This window comes from Alexandromys fortis, unplaced genomic scaffold (assembly GCF_014885135.2).
Source record: "Alexandromys fortis isolate MF-2015 unplaced genomic scaffold, M_Fortis_MF-2015_v1.1 scaffold_93, whole genome shotgun sequence".
NCBI classification, from domain to species: domain Eukaryota; kingdom Metazoa; phylum Chordata; class Mammalia; order Rodentia; family Cricetidae; genus Alexandromys; species Alexandromys fortis.
The window spans coordinates 4,183,969-4,209,400 of record NW_026067970.1 but is presented as its reverse complement, the minus strand read 5'-3'; the positions used below and the strand labels follow the sequence as shown (position 1 = coordinate 4,209,400).

Sequence of the window (25,432 nt, the reverse complement as noted above, 5' to 3'; positions counted from 1 at the left end):
GAAACTTTAAGGGAGAAAATTAAGCTAAAACAATTAAGTTCAAGTTTGTACCTTCAATCGTAGCGTATGGATCAATTTGCCACAGTTTGAAGAAAAGGGCCAGTCTCTAATGTCATAGAATATACTGCACAGAAACAAGTTTTGTTGTCTCCCAGAAAATCCTCATCAAGGTCTTCCACAGGCTGAAGCTGAGAACCCAGCCCCCTTTCAGAAAGTGGTGTCTTGTTTTGCCTCCTCTACATTACCCAAAATAAAACAAAATATGAGTTCTTCCTTTACTAAAAATGATTAAAGCTCTTTAATATAGAGTGCAAGAATAACCTGACCCACTTTAAACTAAGAGTCCTCTTCAAACTCTGTAAGGAAAACATACTAGTCCTGTTTTATAGGCTTCCTTTGGGGGTCCAGGGTCACACATGGAATATAAATTGAGCAAGGCCAACTCAACCAAAGAATAAAGAATGATGGGTAGAGAACTTTGGCCCACAGGGTGTTCAATCAGTTTTTCTGGTTGGGAGTGAGTGATATTATACTCAGTTAATAGTCTCAGCAGTGTTAATTATGCAGGACTCAGAGGAAGACTAATACATCACAAGACATTGTTGTGATTCTTGAGAAAAGTCTAACACATGCAGAAATCAAGTGTCAAAGGATGCTGTGAACGGCAGCTTGGAAAACGATCATTTTCCAATACAAAAGAGTCTTCTAGACCTCAGAATGGCTATGAGCATCTTCACACATCTCAGGCATGAGAAATCTTGTTAAAGTTTCAGGTCCATAAATGAATGGATCTTAGTTCTGGCTCCTTGGCTGCCCTTTCCTATTATGGGAAGTCAGTTTACCACAGAAGTATCATCGCATATCATTCTCCTGCCTCTGCAGAAGCCAGACCCCGTGAACACATGTGGCTGTGTCCAAGCCTGGAAGAAGGCAATCCGAGGGGTCTTTTTGTCCCTTGACTGCCGGTTCTGGTCTCCTGTTCCTCTGTTCAAGCCGTCGGAGTCAAGGAGGCATCAGTTCTGCCCAATCCTCACAACAACAACACAGAAAAGGTAGATTAATAAATAAAGCCAGAAAATTCTACCACAAAGAGCCTGCCAGAACTACAACCCTGCTAAAGACAACACAATTGCATACTAGGAATAGTCCTTCAAGGATACTGTCCCAACAACAGCCTGTCTAACCTTGAGCTGATGCCACCCTCCCTGTGGACCATGGATGACAGCATCATGAAAAGCATGAAACGCCACCCCTTTTGCCCTTTGAAACTCCCCTTGTCTCAGTCTCCTTGAGTACACCCTTGGGTTACACACTCCCACAGAAGCGCTCTGCTACTCCAAAGTAAAGTTGTCGCCGTTGAAGAACCTGTTTGCTATTTAAGTTGATAGCCTCCCACCAAGTTTGGGAACCTTCCCCCAGCCACAAGGGCAAAGGCTCACCTATGCTGTGATTCACTAGGGGCCAATGCCAGGAGGCTCTGGTGTTTAAGGAGAGGCTGGTGTGCTTCTCAGGCAGTACTGAGAGAATCCGTTACTCATCATCCTCAGTGTGGTCCAGCATCAAAGCAGAGAGCCTCCAAAATGACCTGGGTTCTTTCCAGGATTATGTGTGTCAAATAAGATCTTACGGAGGCCAGATCCTGCAGACCTACTGAATGACTCTGGATTCCTTTCTTGTTCTGAAATCAAATCCCTCCAGACAGTTCCCAAGGGCACTGTTATCATGGCTTATTTGTAGTGACCACAGTGGAGGTGACATATCCTTTGGAGTTACTGTGAGCCAGCTGAAAATGGCTGCAAGAAAGACAGACCCAGAAGATGGGCTTCTCATTTCCTGGACTGCTCCGGAGAGCGTGTCTGCTCCTGGTGCAAAAGTGTCTACGCTTTCTCGGAAACCAGTAACAGGATCAATGGACGCCTGCATGCGACTCACAGTTATTTGACCCCTGGGTTCCAAGATCGTCCTGTCAACATGTATTTTGTAGCCGGGAAAGGAAAAAAAAATCATTGCTATATCTGCCAAAAAGAGAGTGGAGCCAGTAATTTCTGAGTTTGCCTCCAGAAGACTTAACTGGCCATTAACTACACTCTCGCAGTCAGGCGAAAACATGACATATTTTAGCTTGCACCTCAAACTGGAAGCATACTCCCAGTGCAAATTCAACAGTGTGTTAGAATCAGCAGTGCTGTGCTAGCCTGTCTTAGCCCCAAGTCATTAACAAGTTGAAATCATTTTTATCATAGAAAATTGCTATCATCTGCTAATAACAATACAACCAACACAAATGACGAATGTGTTCTCATCTTTATAATGGACACACTGCTACATTTAGATATAGATGGTCTCTCATCTACTTCTGAGGACAGCTATAGAGACTGATTATTTAACTTCACATTCGGGATGATGTAACCCAGGCATGGAGGCAGTAAGCATGTCCAAGGTCACATGGGAAATAACTAGGAGGACCAGGGCTTGGACTCAGGTCTCTCTGGTCACAGCTAATGCTCTCACCAGTTCAGAAGATTTTGTTTATTGAAAACAAACAAACAAACAAGAACAAAACCCCAAACCTTGTTTTGTTTGGACAGGAAAATAGCAAGAGACACGTCTAGTACATTCTTTCAATAATTAAATGTTCAAAGTCAGCCACCCCACTGCTTCTCAGTATCTGTGACTCACATTTCTGGACCTTAGAGTGCTGTTATGGAAATAAGCTGAGTTTAGATCATACCGTCCCTCTAATAGATGCAACACAGTGAAAGCAATCTAGCCATTGCCCTTTGCAGGAGTGAAGTCGGAGTCTGTCTGAAACAGGGCCTCAATGGCTTTAAAACCATACCTGTCTCAGAGCTCACAGCTTTGGCTACCCAAATATTTAGCAAAAGGGCTTCTGAGGAGTGCCCCTTCCTCATGTTTAATTTGAAGGGGTAATCTTTCTTCATAATCTGTGCAGTTGCTTCCCATCCCAAAGTCTCATTTTAAAAAAAAAATGTACCATACTTCCCAGGGAAGTATGACCTCTGGTCATACTTTGGGGCAGGACATGGAAATCCCCCTATTTGTGTCTGCTGGGTAGAGGGGCTTGCGATGTCATGATTTAGGAGGTCTTGGCTTAAGGCACTGTGGTAGGCATGGTGAAAGTGAGACTGGGGATCACATTTCCCAAGGAACCCAGAGCGCCATACCAGAGGTGGGTGGGTGACATCCGTCTGCTGAGCTGGTGACGCCGGGGAACTTCAACGGGAGTGTCATGAAAACCAGGCTGGCCCTCCGATTTCAAAAGCATCAGCTCCTATCCACTTTGCTTTGATGGTGTGCAAAATGGGTCTGAAATGTGATCTCTAAATTATTCCCAAGGTTGCTGCTGCCAACAGAAAGAGCCATAAGCCAGACCCTTCCACGTCCAATCTTCATCACCAGCTTTGAAATTAAGACCATGCTGGTGGGAAGGGTTGGGAGGCAGAGAAGGGAGGCCTCTTTACCCCCCCCCCCAAAGTATGGCTAATGTAACTAAGGCAAGTAGAGACACCCAGCCAGGTGCTTGCTGAGCAAATATAAGACATAAACAGGGTTTCCCAAACATCAAGGGACACCACAGGAGGTGAAGTAGCAGCAGAAAGAAACACTGAGTTCTTTAAAAATCAATTTCAAATTAAGCTAATGAATGGTCATTTGTCATGCGTTTATTCCTGCACACACACACACACACACACACACACACACACAAAATGAATCTACTGTGTGTGGACTATAGACTGAGTTCTATGAAAACAACAGAGGAGAAACAAAAGTCTAGACCCAATCCCTGAGCTCAGAGCATGTTATTTAGTGAGAGTGGTGGATATTGATTGGTTATTATTCAGATACCCATAAAATCTCATAGTAATATGAGCTATATCTAGAGTTTTACAGAAGAAAGTTAATAAGGCCTTTGGTTGACAGAGGTTTTCTGTTCTTCTTAGTCCCACAGCTGTTCAGTCCCAAAGAAACACACAGAGGCCTACATTAGTTATAAACCGGTTGGCCTTTTAGCTCAGCCTTTCTTATTAAAACTATTACATCTTACATTAACCCATAATTCTTGTCTGTGTTAGCCACGTGGCTTGGTATCTTTTATCAGTGAAGCATTCTCATCTTGCTTCCTCTTGGTCTGGTTGATGACTACAGACTGAGCCTTTCTTTCCTCTTCCCAGAATTCTATTCTAGTCACCCTGCCCGTATTTCTTGCCTGGCTACTGGCCAATCAGCATTTTATTAAACCAATACAACTGACAAATCTTTACAGGGTACAAGAGCATTGTCCCACAGCAGCCTTTCTGAGATTATTTGAAAGTTGTATCATCCTACTCCATAAGCTCACTGTGGCTTTAAGGGATCCTGCATACGTAGATAGTAGGCGTAGAGGGGCACATAGACATTGGGTTTTGAGACTACAAGGGGCGAGAAACTTAAGAAATAGCCACTGAAAGACTAAGTTTAGAAATGCTGGAAGGGGGCTGGAGAGATGATTCAGCAGTTAAGAACACTGCCTGCTCTTTCCAGAGGTCTGGGATTCAATTCCCAGCACCCACATGACAGCTCACAACTGTCTATAACTCCAAGATTTGATACTCTCACACACAGACATACATGCAGGCAAAACAGCAATGTACATAAAATAAGAATAAATAAATTATTAAAAAAAGAGAAATGCTGGACATATATTGAGAAGCTATGGAATGTAAGGATATCAATGGGAATTCAGGATCTTGAACTTGATGATACTCAAGTTCAGAGCGTTTGAGCCCTGAGTGGCTAGAGTGGTTGGGATAGTCTCCCAAACAGAAATTCACAGTGGTGGCGGAGAACACAGAATTGGGAGAAAGAATAAAGGGTGAAAGGCTGACAGGCCCAGAGATTTGGTTCTGTCCTATAAAGGGCCTTGTTCTGGAAGGTTTTTCTCCTTTTTCTTCCTTCCTTCCTTCCTTCCTTCCTTCCTTCCTTCCTTCCTTCCTTCCTCCCTCCCTCGCTTCCTTCCTTCCTTCTTTTCTTCCTCCCTCCCTCCCTCCTTCCCTCACTCACTCATTCTCCCTCCCTTCTTTCTTTCCTTCCTTCCTTCCATCCTCCCTTCCTTCCTTTCTTTCTTCTTTACTTCATTCTTTTCTTCTTCTGAAATAAGGTCTTACTTCAGGTTCAGTGGAAGACTCTGTTTCAAAAATTAAGGTGGATGAATGGTTGAGGGAGACGCCGGATGTCAATCTCTGCACACATATACATACACTACATGTACTTAATACACAAAATTCATCCTTATCCTTAATGTCTATCAGGATCCTATGATGCCTTGCTCCATTTCACACTGACTGTTCAGTAATTATCTACCGAATGCCTAACAAGCTCTGGACATTCGGTGTGCCCATAGCCTGGCTGGATAGCTGGGATTCTAAAAGGCAGCCAGGCACGCCAAAGAATGAGTCCAGAGTGAGCCTGGGGAAATCAGGAGGGCTTGAAAACTTTTCTAGAGAACTGGCAGAAAGTAGACTAATAACTCAAGGAATGTTTAGGAGACAGGCAGCTTGTATTTTTCTAGGCCTTAAAGAGAGTTAAGTGGGCTGTAATCCTTGAAACCAGGGTTGAGAAGGGGGTAACTCAATTTCCCTGCCCTTCAAGTGGAACAGACATCATATTCATCAAGTGTTTAAATCCACAGGCCCCCTCCCCCAGAAACCAAGCTGAGCTGTGAAAACAGTCACCTGGCTAAGATACTGTAACTGGCTGACTTTGTCTCTGAGGTCAAGAAGCAGAAACCAGCACAACATGTCATGTTTTCATTTCTAGTTGCTAATTCTAAGTTTTGTTTGGAGACTCTAGCAAGTCACACCCACACCCTCTCATTCTGTACAGAAAGTGCAAGGCAGATTCCCATTCTTAGCGTGAAGTGGTAGCGTTGAAGGAATATTTCAGGCCAATGAACTTGGCATTGTCTACCAAAGTGACTGACAAGGATGCTTGGCTTCCCACTTGTCTGGGAGGAACTGGCACCCAGGGGCTCAGCATTGCCACTTGTCCATCATGGCTGCTCAGCTCCCTGCTGCAAATGAGGTTTCTTCCTGTCGTGTTCCTCCTTGCCACTTGGCAGGCTTTCTGTCACTAATGGATCTGAAATGAATGGATCCTCGCTCCCTTCCTCTCTTGGCCCTCTGACAAAGTCAGCACATTCTGGGAAATTCGGAAGGCAGTTAGTTATCACCTGGGGCTCCTCTCCCAGGGCTCCCCTGCTTCCTCCACAGCCGCTGCTCACTTAAGCACCTAGAAATATGGTCGGGGTGTAAATGTGAAGCCTGTGCAAGCATCTCCTCAGGAACAACTCACAGAAACTTCTCCGCTTACGGCGAGGGCACACCCAGGGTTTCCCTGAAGACATCTTTGAGGGACACACAAAATCCTGTTAGGGACACACAAAGTGATAAAGCCTAGCAGTGGACATTGTCATGCTCCATTCTTTCTTGATAAAAGGCTCGCGATTCGGGCTGATGTTATTCTCTTTCATCAGCAGCAAACAGCTTTGTCTCCCAGTGGCGTGGCTTGCTAGAAAGCCACGTGTGGTTCTGCTGAAAGTATTCATAGCCAACAGCTTGGGATTGGCTGCTGGATGCTGAGGCCACAGGGGTGGGGGAACTGCTGATCTTGTCACATGTTACTTGTGTGACTTTGGGTAAGCAGCAACCTCTCATCTGTACGATTAAAAAAAATCACAATAATGTCCCTACTTTACAGATAAGAAAACTGAGGCTCAGAGAAAACCAGTGATTAGATTTTCTAGCTCATATTGAACATACGTAGGACAGCATCTTACAGATAGAGCACTTTAACCGTTACTACCGTTATCTCGGCTCTTCTTCAGACAAGCGGGAAGTCCAGGACCTGGCAGCGTAGGAACCTCCTGTAGCGTGGAAGCTACTCCATCTCTGCAACAACATTGAACTCTTGACCCCTGCAGCCTCAGCACCGTACCTCTGCCCACTGAGTGGGCACCCATGCATCTGGGGCTTTTCAGGGTCACTGCCTAGCCAGCTTTCAGCTCTAAAGGACTTCAACCCCTTTTGCTCTCCCATCCAAAATCCCTTCAAGATTTAAGGACACCTCCTAAGTTAATCTGTTTCAAACATTTGCTTAAGAAATCAAAGAAGTGAAAGCGCCTGTTGCCTTACTCAGAGCTGAAAATGGAGGTAGAGGTCTCTTCCCCTGCTGGGTTCTGCATTCGATTCCCCCTGAGTTCTTTGCAAGAGGAAAAAAAAATATGTTGGCCACAGTTGCAATCAGCTTTAATTCATTCTTTATTGCTGCTCTGGTTTTGTGTTATTTGAGCTGGTTTAACTGTTAAAAGCGTTTCAAATGTTCACATGGTCCGCATTAGGTTACTGAATTAAAACAGGCACAGCCCACCAAATGTAGCTCTCTAAAATGCAAACCACATGAGTTTGATTTCTTTGTGGTATAGCTTTAATTGGGTTCAGAGGTCTCAGGGACTTACCTGTCTGTCTGCTCTGTGATGACCTGATCTGATAAGAAAAACTTAAAGGGACTGAGGAATCAGAATGACTTCAGGGCTAGTTTCTGAGCTGGTGCTGGCCGTAGGTTTGGGGACCACCACTCCATTCTGCTTCAACTCTACCAACCCAGCACAGCTGGAAATTGCAGGATCCTCCCTTGGGGCTTCTCGATTGCTGTCCTACTAACTACAGAATCCTCCCGGGTGGCTTCTACACTTGCTGTCCCCATAAGTGTATAGCAGGCATAGAGCATCCAGGTCACAGACACAAAGTGTTGAGAAATTATGAAGATAGTCTTCACAGGAACACATCAACATCACATGTGGTCACATGGTACCCTTACCTCTAGGGTTCACACCCCTAGCCTACCCAGCCAGATACCTTTGGATTTTTTTTCTAGACTCAACAGGAAAGAAAGTTTGAGTTCTTGGCAAAGATACAGCGATCCTCTACTGAAAAGACAGCAGAGACAAGGCAGAGAAGGCTGCCGAGTTTTAAACCCAGCTTCCTGACAAATGGTGTTTATTCCTCATTGACAAATAACCTTGTGCTTCCAAGCCACAAAGACAGACCTAGAACTGTATGGAGCGGGCATGACGTTCTTTGGAACTAGGCTTTTCTTGCTAGCACCCTCGGAACACAAGTGGGGCACGGGGTAGGAGAGCCTGTTGGCCATCAGGGCACAAGTAGAAGCAGACATTTGCTTTGCAACTTAGCAGTGCTGATTTGCATGAAAATAATGGAGGAAAAGACATTTTCAGTATCCTTTCAAATGTTTATTCACTGCCCAAAAGATTAACTTGCAAAAGATAACCTAAAAAAAAATGTTAGTCTTTCTAAATTAACTACACAACATAAATACACTCACTCCTAACCACTCCATGAGCTGGGACCTAACAAGGATCATGGTTAAGGCCACCAGGTTCTTCCATGGGCCAGTTAATTCTACCCATTGTCTCAGCATCATCACAACCTTGGATGGAAATACCATGTTCATTTTAACAGAAGAGAGGACAGAAACTAAGTGATTATGTAAAGCTTCCAAAACTTCAAATTATTAGATGTGAATTTAAGTTGTTTGAGGCCAGCACAGTGTTGTTTACCAGTAGATAGTCTTCCTTTACCTTGGTCTCAGCAAAAGAAGAACAGACAGGCCAAAGAGACACAGATGGAGAGGAGATGGTTGTAGAGCCCAGGGAGAGTCTCCAAGGGAGAGAGAAGGCAGATTCCAGGGCCCTTTCATAGTCTTGGTGCATTCTACCTGGAACTGATGTCACCAGGAAGGAGGGAAGCCATTTGAATATTCACCACCTAGAGAGACTACCCTTGGGATTTCGCTGAACCTTTTTCAACTGTACAATTAATTATTTGATAATGAGGGAGTAGAAAGGAAAAGGGTATTCTTAATGAAAAAGTGCCGTTAGAGTGGTGGACTTCACTCTTGGTCAAATCCAACAACAGAAGCATTATGAAGCCACCGAATGCTAATGGTTTGCATGCTAAAGCAGTTAGATACCTGCGGCTATTGATACCTGCGGCTGAAAAGCCTATTTTAATTTTTTTTTTTTTTTAGTATCTGAGATAGAACCCAGGGCTTTTTATTTTACTAGTGACCTAATTCTTGTCCCTATGCATCTTATTTCAAAATACAGCAAGGAGCTACAAGGCTTGGTGTCCTGCTACATAGGAAACATGATAAAAACAAACGAAATGTCCACTACAGGATCTATGTGGCAAATATGTAATCCTTCAAGCTTTCCTACATATTTTTAAATTATCGTAGTAGAATTTCAAAGGAAAAGTGACTGTAAGGTAAATGTTTTATTTCTTGACTTCTGGTTTCCTGACACATATGAGTTACTTAGAAACTGGGCAGGTGGGAAGAGAGCCAGCATCAGCTAATAAATACATCGTTCCTCTCAAGGAAGGCAGCAGCCTTGGGAGCAACTCACTAACCACTTGTAAGTCTAGCTTCACACTCTCAGAAAAGATTTTCATGCTAAGCGAAAACAAAAATCAAAACACCATCTTCTGGAAAGACAGGGCTTGCTGTTCCCATGAACTCACAGAAGGGTGATTCCCTGGACAAGATGGGGGCAATGAGAACCTATGAGTAACTTTTCCTCTAGCAAATCATCCCCAACCCATGCTCATGCAGCAAGCCTCATGACAGGAAAGTAAGAAGGGATGTTGGCAACAAATTATTGCCACTATTGACTTCTCAGTGTTTTAGTTAGGAACATGCACACATCTCTCTTCGACCCTTTTATATCTATCTGTGCTATAATCCCTCCATGTGAGGTCACACAGGAGCAGATATGGAGAAAGAGTATAGGTCCTATCTACTGTATTCAAGGTACTTAAAACCTCATCACCACATAGAGTGATTGGCCCCATCAGAAGCACAGTGTGACTCAGGGTATCTGAGGCCAAATCAGGGTCTCAGATGGTACCTCCATTTCAACCCAAAGGGTATAATTATCCCTTCCTATGTGGATTTAGGACTGGGGAGATGGTTCAGTAGTTAAGAGCACTGCCTACTCTTCCAAACATCCTGAGTTCAATTCCCAGCAACCACATGGTAGCTCACAACCATCTGTAGTGAGATCTGGCGCCCTCTTAAGGAAGAGACCTGGTTAGTCGTCCTCATCACCTTAGACCATTAAACCCAATATGGACAAGTTCAACAGAACCACGGCCAAGTATGGGCTGTTGGTGCATGTTCAGCATGGCCAAGGCATAAATTTCATTTTTCATTTTCATAAGAATTTAGACAATAGTGCCTTGCTCTGGAGTAGGCAGCTTCTTGTGACATCCTTGGGCACACAAAAAGGCTAGGTGGGGACTGGTAGAGTGAGGTGACAGAAAAAGTTAGACAAAGGTTCAAGATGATCTGTCCCCATAAGGGCATGAGGAAGCAGCCACGCTTTCCACTAAGGGACAGCCAGTTGGAGACTGGTCTAAGCCGGCTCTCGGTATAACCTCTCAACACATGTGTGCAGTCAGGCTACATTAAAACCTATACTGTGAACCTTAGGAAAATAAACCACATTAAACATGCACAAATTGAAAATATTACACAAGAGATTTCACAGGAAATTGGTCCAAATTTAGCCTTGCTCTTTATGTACTTAAGCCTCTTACTTGTCGCTCAGAACTTCCTATCAGAGTTTTAATATAAGTCTACCCTCCCTGGCCCCCACCTCGGACCCGCTCCACAATGGCCTGCTTAGTTTTACAAAACTTGGGTGTTTGTTTTGTTTTGTTTTGTTTAAAAAACTTCCAAAGAATACTGCTACACTTTCTCGAACGGCACACAGGCTGGTGACTCGTGGCATCAATGGGAAGAAGGGAAAGCATCTCCCTGAGAATACCACACTAGTGCCTGGCACAGACTGCTTTACCCTTAACATGTGCGTGATCCCTGCATGAAGCATGCAGAACAGACAGATGTGACAAACGCTGACATTTTGTTTCATTTGAAAGATGGCCATTGAGGTAAGCGCCATCAGCGATGTTTTTCGGTTTCACACTTTCTCCTGTAGATTTCTTTTGTTCTTAATCTTGGGTTGTCTTTTTCAGAATCTCTTCAAATCCCTCCCAACCCCCCTTTGAGTGAAGTCAAGCAACACTAAGCAAATAGACTACTTAGATCCAAAGAATTTAACAACCCAACTTTTACAATGACATTTATATCTTCTCTTGGTGGGTCACAGCGCGAGAAGCTGGACGACTCTCTCTACCCCAGCTTTGGTTTACTGCCATCAGCAGTGACTGTGGGTGCTGCCAGGGCATGTCAGTCTGCGGCCCCAGGAGCCCAGCCGTTGCCAGGTGAGAGAGTGATGCCAAACCAAAGAGTGTTTTCTTCGGGGGGTGGGGGACAGACATATATAGCCCGAGGACACGCTGGGATGTCCCACTCTTTCCCAGTTGCTGCTGCCAGCCAGAACTTGATGATGACTGGCGCTTTCTTACAAACCACTTTCCGAAGCCTTATTAAATTAGAGCTCATTTTCTATTTAGATTGGAATTTTTTAAATGATTTTTTGAAGCCTGAAATTCATGGTGTGCGCCTGCTTCTCTTTACTATGCCAAGAGAAAACGCTCGATGGTAAATGTGATTACATTTATCCTGGTCCCTTTTCTTCACTCCTATAATTCTGTATTTCTTATGAGAATTTTACAGGGCTCAAAATGAGGGAGTAAGCTGGGCAAAGGAGCAACGCTGGACTTCAGTCAGAGAGCTGAGGGGGTAGGGGATGGCTAGGCATCTGGAGAACTGGCAGGGAAAATTCCCTTATGATAAAGAAACTTGCAACAAGTTTCCTTATTCCTGGGACTAGGTTCCTCTCATTCCTGGATCCCTGCTAGTGCTGCTAGCGAACAAGGGAACTATCTCTCCCCCTGTATCCACTGGCAATGGCAGTCGCCACACTTGCCCAGAGGTCTTGCACCAGGGCTCCTCGAGGAGCCTGTGTTTAGAAGACACCCAGGCAGAGTTCTGTCCAAAAAGGGCGAGGACCACAAACTGAGTCAGTGGTTTTGGCGAGGAGAATTACTTCAATTTTCTGGCTCATTAAAAATATTATGGAAATCAAGGTGACATCATGGTTTGATGAGCCAATTAAGGGAAGGATCATGTGGATCCTGAAACTGCAAAGTCCTACAGATAGGAACATTCAAAACCTAAGGAGGATGCTGAGACAAGAAAAATAATTTGTTTACATATTATGGACAAGCACCGTGACTTTCTTTGCTGGTTGCAAACACTGGTTTTCAAGGGTTTAAAACAATATTGACCTGTGACTTTAAACCCACACCCTGTGATTGACAGCCCCGCAATGTTTGTGCCTCTTTATTCCTAACACCAAGCCCTACGTGGCTCTCACCCTGGGGACTGGCTCGTACCCCTTTCACCTACCACACAAGTCTGGTAGTGGTGCCTGATGGATCTCTCAGACCGTTAGGCTGCTTGGAGTCTATAAATACAATGGCTTTTCATTGTTTTTGACTTTAAATCAGCTACAGCCCTAAAAGGAGGTAGAAGGATACTTTCAAAAGAATTAGGAGAAGTCTACAGATCAAAATCGCAGGGTCACCGCATAGGCTACCCCCCTTTTCAAGACAATGTGAAAGGGGTACAGCTGCCCAAACTGGGCACTCTTGAAGATTGGTATCCGCCTGCAGGAGGGCAGGGGGAAAAGGCACAGCCCACACCAGCCTCTTGATCATTCCATTCAGTGCTTGTAAAAAACATGTAATTACACACATATGGATCCATGAACACAGCCTTTCCTGGCCAAACACAAGCACACACAGATTAAAACATGAGGTCCACTCTGGGCTGTCCTTCATAATTGTCCCTCATGGTTTCATCATTTGTGACCAGGCAGCAAGGGACTCGGGACTCTGAGAATGACATGTGCTACCGCAAGCACGTGGATGGCCCAGCTCAAAAGCGCTAAACTGACTTGCGATACTGCCCTTCCCTTCTTTGCAGATTATAGAACAGATAGCCGAATCCACAAAAACCGTGTGCTCCAGCATCCGACAGTTGCTGCTATATGGAACATGTGAGCCTAAAGAACAACCACCTTTGCTCCCCTCAGGAGGGATGTTTTCCACCACGTGGGGGTGCAGTCCTGAGAACCAAGTTCTTCACTGAGATGTCAACAGTAGCCCCTTCTGGCTGGATAAGGCCTCAAGGTCCCTTCTGTAGTTGTGGGGACTTGAAGACTGCCCCTAAGAGGCTCAGGCTGCAGGACAGTCATTCTGCAGAGCGGACCTTTGCTCTCATCCTTGGTTTGATTTTTTTCTATTAATATTTTTTTATCTCCACATCTGCTACAGCTCCATAAAAAGAGAAAGGGGTGGTATATCCTTTACTACAGCTCTCTTACCAAGGTGGACGGGTCCATAATCCATGGATGTGTGAGCTTTAGATCCTGAAGCTACACTAACATAAGTTACCAGACTGGGTGGCTTTGTGATTAGAAGTCTGACATGGCAGCATGGCCCAGCTATTTCTTCCAGAGTTCTGAGGCAGAGCATGTGTGTGCCTCTCCTCTGGTTTTGAATATTGCCCACGGTCCTCTGCTTCCCCGTGGTCTTTGGATGTATGGCTACTGCCTGTCATCACCTGACACTCTACCCCAGCAATTTAGACACCTCATCTTCACATAAGGAGATTGGTTGTTGATTTTAGGCCCATGCATGTCCGTGTCTTAGCCTGAATCACATCTTAAGTCAGGTGTCACTTATATGTGCCAGGATTAGGACTAGTATGCATCTTTTAGAAGACCACAGCTCAGCCTGCAGCAACACACCTTTGACAGTTAAGCATCACAAATAACCGGGTCTTGCCTCTGGGATGAGCTCTCACTGGGCCCATGAACAATTTAAGGGCTGTCCTGGGGTAAGGGCGAGGAGGATTCTATAGGAATAGCCTTAATATAGTCCCTTAGCCTGGGGGACAGGGTGGACTGTGGGGAAGTAAAGTCTCAGAGAAAGAGGAAATGACAGTGAAATACTGGAGACTTAAATCAGAGAGAGTGGTGGCCTGCAGAGGAGGCTGTGGCCAGAGAACCAACCATGCTCCGTCTGTGACTTCTGCCCTTCCATCAACCTAGAACTCAGTGTCTCCCATGTTTCTCTGTGTGTCCTGACTCACAGGGTAGCTGCCATGACACTACCTACTGTGGCTCTAACTTTTACAGAGACACTAAAATACACAGGCTCAGATGAGATTATTGCGTCTTCCCCTTAATGCTTAGCACCCTTTGCGTCCAGATGCTAAACGCTCTTGCACGCTTACCCAGCCCTCCAGTCACTTTGGAAACCTGAGGTTTCTCCTCCAAGTTCATCCTCTTTCCATGGGTGAAGATCTCACCACTTCTCCGGGAAAGTGGGTTTCAGGATGGTGTCTGAATCGGTTCACCTGCAAACTCACACTTTCGTGGTTTGTAGTGGGAAGAGAAGGGAAAGGGTCCACATTCTGTAGCTCACAAACTATTGTCTTTTCTACAGAACCCATTATTCCGTGAATTGATTCCAGAGAAAACCAACAGAATTATCAAATGAGGAGCTGCTGTGGTTGAAAGGGGGGCCTGGGAGGTAAGTGTTCTTCCTACCTCATTAATCCTGTACCCGTTATCTTTGACAGATCCTGAGCGAGCTATATCATATCTAGTGGAGTGGACTCAAAGTGCCCAATTCCAATCATCAATCTTTATTCTGTGGATTAGATATCACATTACAATGACCTGGAGTCTACTTTGTTTTTTTTTTTAAATATGTATTTATTTCCAGTCAGTTTTGATTTGAAGGAGGAAAATATCCATGCAACGGAGAAAGAAAGAACTCTAGAGCCATCACATCCAGGCAGTATTTGTGCCTGACCCTTCCATGTCTGCCTCTGCCATACCACTTGCCTTGAGTCCCTGAGCGTGCCCTTTGGTTTGCTCAGTCTGCTAAAATCCATTTATCCACCTAGTTTCAAAACAAGTAACAACACTTTGAACCTCTCTTCCCTGAACAAGTGGAGGAGAGGACCTAAAATTAAATCAATTAATAGAAAAAAATTTAATAAAAGAAAAATCAGACTTATCACCATAAAAACCAATTTAAGAAGCAGGCAGACTTTGGAAAATTCCCTGCTTTCCGAGGAAACTCTCAGGAGAACATGATGGAGCAGATCCTTGTTAACACAGCTCTTAAAAACAAGTCCTTCTCGCTGCCAGGCTGGAGCAGGTTCCATTCCCCGGAACCGTTGGGTGAAGAACGGACAGAGGCCTGATCTAAACAACACACACTCCCTACGATGCACCGAGGTGGGTCCCAGGGAAGGCCACCACTGCAAAACAACATCGGCAGGTTCTGTTTTATTAAACCCCATGTTGAGGGGGCCCCTCTCCCTTGGCCAGCCCTTGCTTTAAATTCCTAGAACAAATGAAAAATGAAAAGGCAGCAACCCTATACTCCCATGAAACCGTACCTAAGGCCGGGCTTTCTGCTGGGGAGTGACTGCAGGGTTTCTGGTGCTTCTCAGCGCTCTCTGTCATCTTTTATGAAAACCCAGATGGGAATGGCCCTTTGTAATATTTTCCCACTTAAACAGTTTTTCTATAAATAATAGCCAGGACCGCAAATCCCTGGAAAGCACGACAGCCTTTCTTTTGTGTCTTATTTGGGCAGGGCATTCACCAAGGGGAGCTGGTTAGCAAAGGGATATGGGGGGGCACTATTTTCAGTGTACATATCAGGGGAGGCTGTCCTCTGCACTGTATTGGTGACACCCCAGGAACCAAGCCACCTCACTCTCGACTGACTAGGAAGCATGTATCACTCTGACAGGACCTCCCTTGCTCTGGCCGGGTGACCCCGGTCTCTCGTGAGCACAGGAGTGGCAGTGGCATTTTGGAGAATGGCTGGACTGTGTAGGTGTCCGTGGAGACAAAGCTGACAGTCCCTATGGGACGGAGATGCCAACGGCAGGCTGCCGCCTTGTTTTGTTTCCGAGTCTGCAGTTTTTTTTCTGGAGTTCTTGGAGGTTATGTTTTAGCAACTTGAGCTAACAACCACCCACCGTGGGGGTGGGCAAAGGTTACGGGGAGGAGAGAGACACCGCACTTGGGGTGTAGGCTGTTCCCTTTAAGCACCCACAGGCCTCTGCCTGTGACTGTGGAACAGGCTTTGGCAGGGAACCCAGGAAGTGACTTGAAAACACTGCTTCTAGAAGTCCTGGTCCTTCTCTTCCTTCCACCCCCCGTGTCTGGTGGTTCATTTCTTCAGCCGCAGCATCTGCTGTGAACACTGTGATGGTTAAAAGACTCCTTCATGAATCCCCCCAGAAGGGCATGGGGTTAAGGGGATTCCTGTGGCTCAGGCACATCATATAAGACAGCAAAGGGAACAAGAAACAATACAGAATATGTAATCTATGGTGTTTGTGGGCAAGGAGGCTAATTGAGAAAAGGGAGAAATAGGAAGATAGGGGGTGGGGGGACGGGCACACACTTCAGTCCCAGACCTAGGAAAGCAGAGACAGGGTACAAATACGAGGCCTTCACAGCAACACCCTGTCTTAGAATTTCGAATGCACGAATAAACAAACAAGCAAGACAATAAACAGTTATTGTTGTGAAGACTCTGCCTCCGAAGAGGCTCCACTTCCCTTTTCTGACCCTTTTCATTTTTCTGACAATATAGGCTAAGCCCCTTTGGCCTAACCTCTCAGTGCAGACATGTTTTCTTATTTGCTTTTGGAATTTTTCCATAAAGACATGAAAAGGGCCCCAAACAACCAACTTCTGTCTTTAAGTTTAAGAAAAGCCTAGAATTTGCATAGCTAATCCAGAAGCGTCGTTGGGCCCCTTTCACACCAGTTTTATATTCGATGGCCACTGGATAGGAAACACAGTGTCGGGAACTAGGAGGGGGTGTGGTGCAAACGTGTTGGAGCACTTGTGGGTGATTGTTCTGTCCTTTATGTTCCGTGGCTTCTGTGAGACGCCTCAGTCTCGGGCAGGCTCCAAACTGCCAGCTCAACGGGGCAAATAATAATTATTCTTAATGGCAATAATAATTACGGAATGCAGTGCACCCGATATTAGATGGGTTGTCTGTGGCTTGAGGTGGGGCAGTCAAAGCTTTGCACACTGGTTTTATAAATCTCAACCAAACACAGACAGACAGACAGACAGACAGACAGACAGAGAGGCTACACACGTACATCCACATGCATGCAAAGAGAGAGAGAGAGAGAGAAGAAGAAGAAGAAGAAGAAGAAGAAGAAGAAGAAGAAGAAGAAGAAGAAGAAGAAGAAGAAGAAGAAGAGGAGGAGGAGGAGGAGGAGGAGGAGGAGGAGGAGGAGGAGGAGGAGGAAGAGAAAGAGGAGGAAGAAGAAAAAGAAATCTTGACAGATTCCCTCCTCTGCTTCTCTGCAAAGTGAATAACTACAGAGCCAAGATAAATAAACAGCAGCTATCCACACAATAAAAGGAGACTGGGGTGCGTGTAATCTTTGAATGTCTGTGTGCCCTTATTTTCATTTGAGGTAAAAGTCTTCAACTTTTCTAATTCCAATTTCTTTCTTGGGGAGATGAGAAAACAGGAGGGAGGGAGATGAACTGGCGGTTCTGGAAGCATGCCCTGCCCCAGCTCCACACTCCACCCTGTATCCATCTGCATCTCCTCACTGACATCCCAGCCTTCCATGGTGAAGCAGCGTCTGGTTAGTTCCACAGCCCATTTCCCCCACTTACCAAAAGTGGGGATCTACTCCTAAGTCGATACCCAGCCCAGCCTAAGATAGGCTGGTCACCACCTCTAGGACGTCAGCTTTAGCACGCAAGTACCTATTCCCGACGTCAGCTTTAGCACGCAAGTCCCTATAACCACATGCCAGTAACCCTGGGGTGCCAGGGAAATAAAAAGCAGCCCTCATGAAAACGGTCTCTCTAGACCACGAGGAATTGCCTGTGCTGGCGAAAGCTTAAGCAAGGGGATCCTGAATCCATCACAGTTATTCTTCTCTTTAAAGTTTTCCTGACTTTTATTTACCTTTTGAGGATGAACCCGTGCCACAACACATGGTCCACAGAGATCAGAGGGCAACCTCCCGCCCAGGTGGCCTTGGGGACTGAGTCAGGTCATCGTTTGGTGACAAGTGCCTTTGCACGCCATCCACGTGTTTTCCTCTTGGAATCTGACGTTCACTTGTCACCTTGACTATTGTCACGTGAGAAGAAAACTACACAAGAGCATTCATGATATGAGAAAACCCTTGCTGCTCAGAATATACTGGGTACACCTGGAAAAGCCTTCAACTGTTTTGAATAAGGCTACACACCCGTCAAAAAGCCTAAATTATGTTCCAGTTAAGCAAAATATTAGGGAACGTGTATATATATATATACACACTTTTCATTTGGGTGCACCTGGGCTATAAAAGTCCACAGTCACCCTTAAGAGTGTTGGGCAGTTTATTTTGGATTATTTTAAAGCCATTTTTTTTTCGGTGTTTTAGAGAGGCATGGTTTGGAATATGCACCCACAATGTTGTGGTTTTGTTTAACTTTGTCACTAAAAATATACTCTGGCTTAACACAAGACTGCAGAGCGACTTTAAAAGAAGACTTTGGCTTCATTGACCTTACCAGTTCATCTAATGGCTCCACCCTCCGTGATCCACATAATACAGAAACAGAATCAGTCGGGATTAGCCAACTTATCTACCTTCACTGCTTAGCCCTCTAGGCTCTTCAAGCTAAGTAGCACTGCTGGAGACATGTCAGGGAATAGCATGCAAACTGCAGGCCCCAAGGATGAGTTTGGGAAGAGCCATAGACTAGCTGAACTCCAGGTGTGTCCATGTGTCTCAGAGAACGTGAACAGAATGATACCTGGGAAGAAGTGGGATGGAAGGGTCCACACAGCCAGAGATGCCCTGTTTGGGAAGCCAGGGAAACCCACCGCTAGACCCTCCTGTTGCCTGGTAGCCACAGCCTATTCTTTATCCCCACCACCACCTATTAATTCTGAACACAGTTCTGTTCCATGGGAATCACCACATCCACTTTACAGATCCACTCACTTCCCCCAGGTTGTCCTAACAATGACCTGAAGCAGAAGTAAAGCTAGGCCACCTTCCCCTTTCCTTACTGGGAAAAGGGGGGGATTCACCAGAAAAATCCAAGGAACCCATTATCTACCCCCCAGGAGTCTGCCAAGCAGATTTTGAATGGAGGGAGAAGGGCTCACAAATCCCCAACCTGCCTAACTGAGGAACTATTGACAGTTGGTGACTTTTGAGAGAGAAAGGTTGAGTCAGTTTGCTTTAAGGTGTGGCCTCTGGGAGGCTGGCCACACTCCAGTGTATAGACGACGCACACTCGGGAATAAATATGTGAACAGCACACATTGGACCGTGAGATAGAACACAGAACACAAAGAGGGCATGGAGGTGGGAAGGGGTGCGGTTGGGGGGGGGTAGATCTGAGAGGAATTATGAGACAAGGAGGGGAAAATATGATCAAAATACACTGTGTGCCCCTGTGAAATTCTCAACATGTTTTTAAATTTTTCTTGACGAGGTTAGTATGGCAATCAATATTGACTATCAGCTTCACAGGACCCAGAACAACCCGAGAGAACCCTCTGGATTGGGCTAATTGAGGGAGTCCCATATTATAACTGGGCTGTACCATTTCACCGGGCTGGGATCCCAGACAAGAGAGAGACTGGTGCTCATTTCTCTGTTTCTGTATCTTCTTGACTATGGGCAGATGAAATGTGACCAGATGCCTCAGGTTTTCACACCCATGACTGTCACCACTGCAAAATGAACCCTAACATTTTTGTCAAACACCCTTCTTTAGGTTGCTTTTGTCATAGCAGGATAATAATAAGCAATAAAGTTAGAGAGGAAAGCCCATACAGCCGTGCGCACAGCACTGAATGCCTGAAGATCTTCCCACTAAAATTAAACTAGTTGTGGAAATGGTTACTATTGCCATTCTAGAAGAGGAGCTTGACTTTTTCTGGTGGGTCCTGCTGTCAGCTACAAACCTCCAGCTCTCTGCACTGGGCCACCCAGCGGGTAGATGAACACATACTCTTACACTGTGACTAGCCAAGCCTTAGGAGACTCCTGCCTGTGGATGGCACTGTCCTTTCAGACATGGCCACTTGCCTTCCATGGCCCCAGCCAATGTGTGATTTGCAGTTCAACGAGACCTCCGTTCCGAATTCTGCACATCACTCACTGGTGACTTAGGACACATTATTTTTATTCCTGGGCAGTCATGTAGGGATAGAATTTATAATACCTACCTCTCAAACCACCGATTGGAGAAGGATAGGAAATACCACACAGAGCTACCTTGGACCTACCACATCATAAGCATTAGGTAAATGTCAGCTTCCTTATCTTAGGTACTGGTCTCAACAGAGGATTTTTCTAACAATGAGCTTGAAGCCTCTGAAGGAGTTACGGTTTCCTCTGCCAAGGAGACCAGGCCTCTGTACTCTAGCTGAGCAGTTGAGACACAAACTGCCAAGATATCAGAGGCCATAGCCAGGTTTACAAACAAGAGCGGCTGCTTTTCTACTCTTTGGGACACTGAGCCATGTGCTCACGTCTTGCGGCTCCACCCCTTCATCTGGCTGTAATGCTATGTGGTGTTACAACCTTTGAATGTTCAGAAACATTCTATTTCCTCAAGTATCAGTACTTTATGTTTCGTTCCACACATAAAATCCTAGGAGGGGAAGGCTGCTGGCCCCCTTGTCAGAGGTAATTTCTCAAGGCTCTGCATGGGATTTAACGGAAGCCATATGGTTAAGTCTGTCAACCCTCCCAGAAAGCATCCCCCTGAAGGGCCCTCGTAAATGTTCTTGGGGCTGTGAAAGATCTAGCAATTTTTAAACAATAAAGCTATGTTCATAGCCGTGATGTTCAGCAAAACACAAAGCAGGAAATAATGGCTTCTGGTATGAATTACTCAAACAGAGCTTCGAGTTGTCCTGGCTGAGGGGCTGGAGTTGCAGGGACAACCTGAAATCTACCCCCACTGCCTCCCGCAAGAAGGAAGTGGCCAGAACTTCCCCAACACAGACTGTGGTAGACAGTGACAGTCACAGCGAGGCTCACATTGGTCGAAGCATTTAAGAAAACCCTTAATGATGGGATCAAACCCAGGACGTGCAAGCACGGCTTTAACCAGAAGATGTCTTATTATTTAGATTTTGAAACTTCCCATCTGTGAATGCAGCACTTCTCAGCCTTTCCTTATTTCTCCCCCTCCCCAGAGAAACAGTGACAGGACCCTTTGCCTCCATACATCCCCATCTGATGGTACTTTGAGTGACAATGACAATCCCTACAGCAACGCCTTCCTGACGTCCTCCATGGAAAAAGCAGCTGTGCCCTGATACCTAAGCTTCACTTACCGTTTTATTTTTGAGTATTTGTTTTTGTGTGTTTTCCTTGGTATGCCCACAAGCCATCGCCAGACTTTATTCACGACACAGCATTAGGACTTACAGAGAAACACTGGGAAAGCAGCGTGGACAAGGGCCGGAACAGATAAAATTCATGCTAACAACACCTTTTTATAGAAAATGAGATTTTTTTTCACAATACTTTGTATAATTTATTGCTAAGAAGTAGATCAGCCTACCTTCAGCTCCATTTGAACAGAGTTTATGACCTAATCCTCAATTGCTACGCACAACGTGGACATTTGTACCCCACAGACTAGAATTTGAGTAAAATAAGAGCTACTGGGACAAGCCTAAGCTAATTGCCAAGCTTTCACAATTAAGTCTCTGTGTCATATCTGGGGAAGGGGGGGGCTGGCAATCCAAATGTTTCAGGCTTACATATTCTGACTTCAAATTGTAAAACTTCCACAGGAAGCAATCAGTGAGCATGCATTTCCCCAATGTACATAGAATATTAAAAAGCAAGAAGAAGAGCCATAGCCTAGGTCAATGGTGCCTCCAACCACCTGTCAGAACTCCCCACCGTTGACCACTGTGGTAGAACTCCATGTCCATGCTATCTGTGTCATCTCCCACCCCAGAGAGGGGAACAGACTGCTCTAAGAACACTTGGATCCATTAGGGTTAAGACCCATCTTAGCCTCTCCTCCCCTCACGGGCTCCTCCAGAAATGCCTCTTGTGAGGGGGTGAACAAGAGCTGCATGGGGTTTCCATTCCATTACCTGCTCATGTCCTGTTTTCCCAGGCTTTGCTGTCTTGATCCTGAATTAATGAGCGTGTTATATGATATCTAATAAAAACGGCTGGAGTTGGAATGTGCCACATAGTTGGTTCAAGGCTAAATCGATTTCATCTCTAGTTAACACATGCTTGTTTTCTGTCTTGTCTCTCCACAACCTGTAGCTCACTTTTTTTTTTAAGCCCATCTGGGAAACTTATCTCCTAAAACGCCCCCATCAATCAGGCAAAGACACTCTCCCTGACAGGGCATCTCCAGTTTTACTGAGCACCAGCAGTCACTGGTTTGGGGGATGTCTCTCACACTCCCTAGAGCTGTGTGTTTTTCTAGCCTGCCTAACCACCCAAGTGCAATCTTGGATACTTATACTTCCCTCCAGTTTCTATTGAGATAATAGCCCTACTTTTAGAGAATTGAGCACAGGGCATAGCAGGGGTCACCACGGACTAGAATAGGAGCTGGATCTGCTGCTTGTCTACGTTCTTAACAATATTTCCTAGTGTTTTTATATTTCCACTCATTTGGTCTGCTTTGTCTCAGTGTCGCCCGCCCCACGTACAAAAATTAGACACGTGCCCTTTGTCCTGGAAGTCTTCGCTGACAACTGGCACCACTTCCATTTTTCAGACCCTTATATCCAGCCTCTAAGTGTGAGCTTCACAGCTTGAAGAGAGAGAGAGAGAGAGAGAGAGAGAGAGAGAGAGAGAGAGAGAGAGAGAGAGAGAAGAAATGTAGGGATGGCTGCAGAATCAAAGCCCTGCAGAATAAAAGGGAAGGAAAGGCAGGGAGAGGGGTCAGCCGATCCCATCTCTTACAAAGTTCCAGTTGTGAACACACCCACCGGCCGCAGCACGAGCATGTTATGCGTGGGCACAGGTGGGTCCCAGTCTCTCTGGCTGGATGCAGCTTCAGCACTGAGCCTGAATGAAGACTTTCATTGCTGTGTGCTGTTTTTGTTGGCCAATAGCCATGACAAACATTTGCAGGTGGCTTGGCCAGATTTTGACACTTAAATATTTGAGGTTGTGATAAAAATCAGAATATGACTACAATATGGTTCTGTATGCTCGTGCATGTGCACATACACGGGCATGCATATCACACACACACCACACACACACACACACACACACACACACACACGTTAGACTTTTAAAAAAGCTATCTGCCAATTTCAAACACTCACTTGCAGACATCTCCCGAGGGAACTCGCTTTTTAAAATGAGCACTCATTTCCTCTTTGCTGAGGGAAATAAAAGAGCCATCTCCAAATGTTACCACCTAGGGCTCCATACTCAATCTGCTGGTAAGAAGGGCAGGGCTGTGGCTTGCTGAACCTCCCGCTCATCTGGGCAGGGCTTTGGCTGCATCACATGGAGAAGCGGAGCAAGTGACAGGATGTGGGGGTCTTGAATCAACAGAGTAAGCGCGACAGGGAGGGATCTGGAGAAAAGAAACAGCGGCCTCCCTCAAGCTGGGTGATGAAGATGGAGTCCAAAAAGCCACAATTATCTCCTAGAACACGCCAGGAGAGACTTACAATGCCTCCAAGAAGCAGGAGGAATGGCAGAGTGACACAGCCTACGAATGTCACCCAAAATGTACAGTCTCGGGCCAGCTGGGTAAATTATTGACAGAGTCGATGCCCATCTTAAAATTTAGTGCTAGTCTTAAAGGGATTGCTCCATAAAACCCAGGGCTGCATTAACAATGGGGAGTACTAAGGGCCTCAGAGAGGGCTGTGGGCAAGGGTACAAGGGGCAGGCAGGGGGCTGCAGGGGGGAAGGAATGCTGTAAAACTGCTAGTAAACTCGAGCACGTTTTATGCTTCCCTCCTTGAAAGAAAAATAAAATAATTATAATTAGCTGGCCCAGCTGTGAATTTTCTGCCCACAGCCAAGGCCCAAGAGAGAAGGAGTCCCTTGAGACTTAGACACCGCCATGAATGAAGCCACATCACCCTCCCAGAATGTTGCGGTTTAGATACAGTGGCGATACTTGCTTTCCAAGTTGCTTGAGAAGACGTCTTTTTCAGGGGGACGTGCTACAGCCATGCCAGCGTCTTTAAGCAACAGGACACATCCCACCACCCACCCTCACTGCCCGCGCTTGGAACGAACCACCAAACACGCCCGTGACAAAGAGAAGAGTCGTTCCCCACAGCTCTGGTTTCAGGGCAGGTGTCCTTCCTATGAACTGAGAATCCTGAGAGCCAGATCCCTATTCTAGAGCACTCACAGAGTGAGACAAGATTGCTCCCTGTGCCCACTGTTGCTCTCAGGGGAGATGCGTGGAAAAATTGTAAGGAAGCATCTAAATTTATTTTAGGTCACCACAGCCAGTGGTGAAAAGACAGACTGCCTTCTGATGCATGTACCCACCACAACCAGTTCCCCTTCTGGTTTCGGCAGACAGTTCTGGGGACACAGGGCAGCCAGTGGTCAGCACCCAGCAGGGTACACTTAAGAAGTCAGTGTCTCCTCCCCAAGAGCCCACATGCTTCCGCATCTTGTACTCATCTTAACTCTTTAGAAGTTGGAAACACACTGCATCCTCATTCTGGAGAGATGTAAGTGGGGTGCGGGATGCTGTATTCCTAAGAAGCTGTTGGGTAATACCCACATTGCAGATGGTCGGACCACACTCTGCATGGTAAGGGGCTGGACCAGTCACATGAGAGGAAGAAGCAAGAACAATTTCCATCCCATGATATGGGTGTCAAGATACTTTTGCCAGTCTCAATATTGTCTTGCTCCATAGATGAGAGGAAAAGGGCCTGGTTACATTGTTTTTTTCTGTTACAGGAGTAATTATGGGCCAATGAAGAGGCTTGGGGATGAGGTCTGATGAAAAAGAATAACAAGGACGAGGAAGAAAGAGCAGAGGGAAAGGCAGTGATGGAGTATACAGGTGAACCTAGCCAAGCAGTTGCAAAACTCCCAGGAAGGGGAGAGGAGCACACTGGAAGAAGGAGCCTGGGCTGGCAGAACTTCTCTCTGTTGGTCGGCACCCACGATTTCTGCCTGTCATTCAGAAGCCTTATTTTTTTTTAAAAAAAAATGAAGTCACAGAATGAATAGCTTTCCCCCTTGACATCCAGGATTAAATGAGCTCCCAGCAAATGGAGACTCCTCCCTCCTCTCATCAAAAGTGTCG

At 45.7% G+C, this 25,432-nt stretch overlaps 1 protein-coding gene and 1 long non-coding RNA gene across 2 annotated transcripts in view; one reads left to right on the top strand and one right to left on the bottom strand.

The window, feature by feature from the left end:
• The window catches only part of Creb5 (cAMP responsive element binding protein 5), a 392,793-nt gene that overhangs the window by 210,374 nt on the left and 156,987 nt on the right, over positions 1 to 25,432 (bottom strand). The gene's annotated exons all lie outside the window — the stretch shown is intronic.
• Positions 1 to 25,432, top strand: part of LOC126509570 (uncharacterized) — a 169,467-nt gene that overhangs the window by 2,768 nt on the left and 141,267 nt on the right. The gene's annotated exons all lie outside the window — the stretch shown is intronic.